Consider the following 5,494-nt stretch of genomic DNA (forward strand, 5'->3'; position numbering starts at 1 on the left):
AGTATTCTTTTTTGACATAATTTTTAATAGTTGCGTAACATCCCTTCCTACATATTCATAATAGTATTTACTTCATGGGGTTGTTGTGAGGATTAATGATACATACAAACAAGAGTAGTAAAATGTGGTTAGAACAGCACCATTTTCTCATAAAAAGAGCTAAAATAAATATTAGCTAAAAATAATAATGGTAATGATGCTGAAACCACATTTGGGGGTGAATTAACGTATTTCTGGTTATAACCAGACATTTTCTGCTTGAGCAGGACAGACAACACCCCTTGTCACTTGCTGTCTATTTGCACACAGCATTTTGGTTGTGTGAGTGGACAGCAGGGAGACGCTTAGTTTGAGCAGGAATTTGAGGGGAGGAAGGTGTAAGGGGAGGAAGGGTGGCAAGGTGTCTATTGCTATAGAGCCTCATGAACTGAGTTTGAGCCTCTGAAATCAGAAGAAAGAGCTGCATAACCATTTCCATGAGAGATGGCATGGGGGTCCCAGCAGTGTGAAGCCACCAGCTGATTGTATGTTTTCCACTGTAAGAGGCTCTGAGGACAGACACAGTTACTTGGAAAATAGGTGTCCACGTGTGGCACATGGTTCTGGGGAGTTGTCTTCTCCTGACCTCCCTGTGGAGCTCAGCTCTGCTCAGAGTCCCTAATGTTCATGACATCTGGAGCCTCCTCAGAGGGCAGCCTCCCTAGCAAACCATTGGTGTCCTCACATTGGCTTCTTAGCTGCGGCTACCTTGAGAATTCCAAATGACTTCTCAGGTAATTGAAGTTAAAAGCAGGGGAGCCAGAGGAAAAGGAAGCAAGGATATATTACTTCTGGAACAAATGTAGGGCACTCAGGAGAAGAAGACCATCTAGAACCATTTTAAATATTGCCTAAGAAGACAGCCAGGAAGAATGAGCCATCCAATTCTCAGCAGCCAGTGGAGAAACCCCAAGTGGTCAGTCAGAGGAGACTGCACAGTTATTATGGCCAAGTGTTGCTGATGGGGACCTCTGAAAGTCACCAAGGAGTCACCTTTGCTCACTTGCCACCCACCACACCCAGAGAATCAGTTTTAAAATCTACCAAAGAGAGAGACAAATCTTAATTGAATGAATACAAATCAAGTAAGAGCTTTCCTACTTCTCACCTTTCTTCCATGGGCTCCACTTAGACCCTGGATGGAGTAGAGAGAACACCAAGGACCAGGCAACTGTGCAAAGAGAGACATTCTAGATAATGGAAAAGAGGTTAATGATGTCCGTGATGTTGAATACAAAAGTGTCATGGCATTCTCTCTTTGCAACTGTTATGGGCTGAATTGTTTCCCCTGTTCCAAAAACATTCACATATTGAAGTCCTAGCCCCCTAGTGCCTCATAATGAGGCAGTTCTTGGAGACAGGGTCTACAAAGAGATAATTAAGATTAAATGAAATCATTAGAATGGGCCCTAATCCAATATGACCGGTGTTCTTTTAAGAAGAGGAAATCTGGACATAGATATGTACAGAGGGAAGATCATGTGAGGCCACAGGGAAAAGATGGCCATCGATAAGCCAAGAAAGAAGTCTCAGAAGAAACCAACCCTGTTGACACCTTGATCTCAGACTTCCACATTCCAGAATTGTGAGAAAATAAATTTCTGGTTCTTAAGCCACCCAGTCTGTGGTGTTTTTTATGGCAGCCTTAGCAAACTGATTCAGCTGCCCGGGATCACTTAGATTTGGGAAAATGATTTATGCCTTTGAAGAAATACTTTGTAAACCTATCTTAATATCCTACAATGTTCTGGAACTTAATTTTTAAATAAGTCTTCTAATGGTGGCTGCATTCCCCCCCCCCCGCCACGACGTCAATCGAAAAATCTTCAATCAAAGGGTTTTAACAAATGAAGTGCCAAAAATACCAGCTTTTGGAGATTCTAGTGAATTGCATTTATTGAAAACAAACTTTCTGGATTTTCCTTTATCAAAGCCAACTAAAAGTGAACATATTAAAGAAGAGCCTCGATCATGCACAAGATTTAATTTTGAAAGTTTATAACCCAGTTTTGGAACCTCTTGACTTATGGGCAGAATCTTTTAATGGAGCTCTTTTATATTTTAATTGGATAATATTTATGTACTATATCAGGATTAAATGAAATTGAGGAGGAGTATAATTTTTCTGCCCTAAAAACAATTAGCAAAACAATAAGAATCCTAGAGACAATTTGCTTAATAAGCTTTGTCTTGTAAAAATATATGATAAAGAAATATAGCTCAATGGAGACCAAAGAATAATACCTATGAGAACATTTGGGCTGAACTATACATTGCAACATTAAAAATAATAAGTCTGAATCGAATATACCCTTCATTTGGCAAAATTTTCTCTGAGCTTGCCGCTTAGCGTGTTTCCTTTGTCCTCCCTTCCCCTACTCCTACCCTTAGGTTGTTACCAACAAATTCACCAATTTTAAAGCCTGAAACCAAGTTTGGGATCCTGCTTCTAAATGAGCTATTTGGTTTCCCAGAAAGGTGTATAAGGGTAACTGTGAAAAACACACAGCGTTTTCCTTCACTCTCAAACTCACAATACTCCTGATACCAGATGTGTTTTTCTCCCCATATCTACCAATTCTCCCACACCAACTGGGTATTATACAATTCAATTTAAAAAAATCATTTCTGACTCTAACTGGAGTTAACCTAGATCCCACAAGTGAAGGGCTTAATCCCACCAGACTGATCTCTACCTCAGATGCCAATCACCAGTACTAGGTCCCTAGGTTACTCACAATTTCTGTTCAACTTGGCTACAGATGAGAGCATCCCATGACCCTCTCCTCAGGTTCAATAATTTGCTAAAGCAGCTCATAGAACGCAGGAAAACAGTTCACTTGTTATTGCCAACTTACTACAAAGGCTATTTTAGCAGATAAAATTGAACAGTCAGATGGAAGGGATACGTAGGGTGAGGTCTGGAACGGTTCCAAACACAGGAGCTTCTGTTCTGGTAGAATTGGAGTATGCCATGCTCCCAGCACGTGAATGTTTTCACCAACAGGGAAGTCTCTCTGAACCCTACACTTTAGGGACTTTTACAAAACCGTCATCATGTAGGAATGATCAATTATTAACTCAATTTCCAGCCCCTCTTCCTTCCCCAGAGAACAGAAGGACAGACCAAAAAGTCCAAGCTTCTAATCATAGCTTGGTCTGTTTAGTGACCAACCCCCTCCAGGACCCACTGAAAACCACTTTATTAGAACAAAAGACACTCCTACCAACTGGGGAAATTACAAGTTTGGGGAGCTCTGTGTCAAGAACCAGAGGCAGAGACCAACATATATTTATTTCTTGTTATTTCACAAAAGGTTTGTCCCAATCTCATTTTCACTAGTGCCTGCCTGTTATAAGCTGCATATGTCTCCAAAATTCATATGGTAAAGTCCTAACCCTCAGTACCCCAGGATAGTATAGTATTTGAAGGTAGGGTCTTGAAAGAGGTAGTGAAGTTAAAATGAGGACATTCTAGTAGGCCTTAATACATATGATTGGTGTCCTTAAAAAGAGGCTATGAGAACATAGACACACAGAGGGAAGACCAGGTGAAGACACAGGGAGAAGACATCCATGTACAAGCTAAGGAGAGAAGACTCAGAAGTAACCAACGCTGCCCACACCTTGATGTCATATTTCTAAACTCCAGAACTGTGAGAAAATAAATGTCTGTGGTTTAAGTCGCCCTGTCTGTGGCACTTTGTTATGGCCGCCCTGACGAACTAACACACTACCATTGTGTCTCAAATAGTTTTGTTACCTGCCGCTGGCTTTAAACCCAAAGTCTGTGACTCTATAGGCATTTAGTTAGTAGGATATTTTATTATATTGTGCTTGGGACCAAGTCGAGCAGGTACAAAGAACTTCCCTGAAAGCTACATGTGGTGTCCTTCCTCTAACAAGAGATGTCTGCCTTCTGCTCACACCCAGATCAGCTGATTGCTCTCGAGCTGATGTCCTTACTAAGAACATCGCACCAAGCTCCTAGGTGTTGTTGGTGTTTTTATATAGCTTGTTTAGTTACCTGGCAGATGAAACCAAAGACCCTCTCTCTTTCCTCACAAGCACATAACACTCCGCTTGGAAGTGTCTTCATTGTTGCCTCTTTAAATTTTTCTTGCTCCCTGTATGTGTCCTGTGGGGGTAAAAATCCTGTTTGTTTATTTGTTTGTTTATTTTTATGGTGAGCTATGATTTAAAGAAGGATCCTCTACCTCTGCTTCCCCTGTCTGTCTGGAAACTCCCAAAGGTTTTCTCCTGGCTATTCTCCTAGCTGCCCAGTCCTCAAATGTCACACTGGGCCAGACTGGGCCCCATTCCTCCTTTCAGGACGAGCACACCCCCTTGGCCCTCACACTGGTCTGGGCCTGGTTCTGCCCCTTGTCCTGGGCTCTGGATTTCGCCTGTGTCCCACAGTGTTTCCTCTGTTCCCCACACTGGAGCTGTTGCTTCTGCAAGGTTTCCTGAGAAGCCCATTGCTCTGTGCCCCACCAGTGAATCTCAGACAAGGGGATCACTGGCAAGTGAGGGAGAGAGTCTTCTCTTGACTTTGCTTTTCTAGTTATTTGGAGGTCTACTGGCACCCCCGGCTTGCTAATGCTTCTCTGCTCTTCATTTGGGCACTGCTGATCTCCACATGTTCACTGAGTATGTGAGCAGGTGGTTTTTGCCTCTCTGCCCATCAGATGTTGAGAACAGGAAGGCTCCCTGACCTCCACACACCTCTGCCTCTTAAACCAGTCTCCAGGCCATTTTTTCCTTATCACAGACCCCAGGGATTTGTTCCAATTGCTTCTTTCCAGACATCCTGATTTTCACTCTTTATCCCTCCTCAGGACCAACCTATAAGGTAGAATTCATATTTCGTGATTCCTCCTTCTCACGTTGTTCCTTTATATGCTTTTCCCATTCATCCTCCCATTTCAAAGAACTCTTGTTTCACACTTATTTTACAACTAATCACACAGGAAAATGAAGACTTTGGGAAAGAATGCAATTAATTACAAGAAATGCCACAATATACATAAGATTTCTTGCCCTTATGTGTCCCTCCCCAAGAACCCCATGTTGAGTGGTATTAGGGAAGATCTATATGGCCTCTGCCCCAGTGAGCCTATCAGGAATCTTCGGTACATTCTTGCTGTAGAATGAAGATGGGGGTAATCACATCTGTTCCACATGACACTGAGGGATGCTAGATGAATCAAAGGAGAATATGTATTTGAAATTGATTTGTAAACTATAACCATAAAAAGTTCTATTCGGATATTTTGGATATTTGGTCTCCAAAACAGGGCTTACCCACGGGGAGAAAAATGTGTTGACATTCCTTGTCCACATGATTTTGGCAGTCATTTTCCTCATTAAGAATGATGAAGTTGGCTTTCTGCCTCAACTTGAATTGCAGTGGGTTTGGGAAGCGTTGTTCTGTTTCCCAGGGCATGTGTGGTCT

Source organism: Panthera uncia (assembly GCF_023721935.1).
Source record: "Panthera uncia isolate 11264 chromosome A1 unlocalized genomic scaffold, Puncia_PCG_1.0 HiC_scaffold_16, whole genome shotgun sequence".
In the NCBI taxonomy this organism is placed as follows: domain Eukaryota; kingdom Metazoa; phylum Chordata; class Mammalia; order Carnivora; family Felidae; genus Panthera; species Panthera uncia.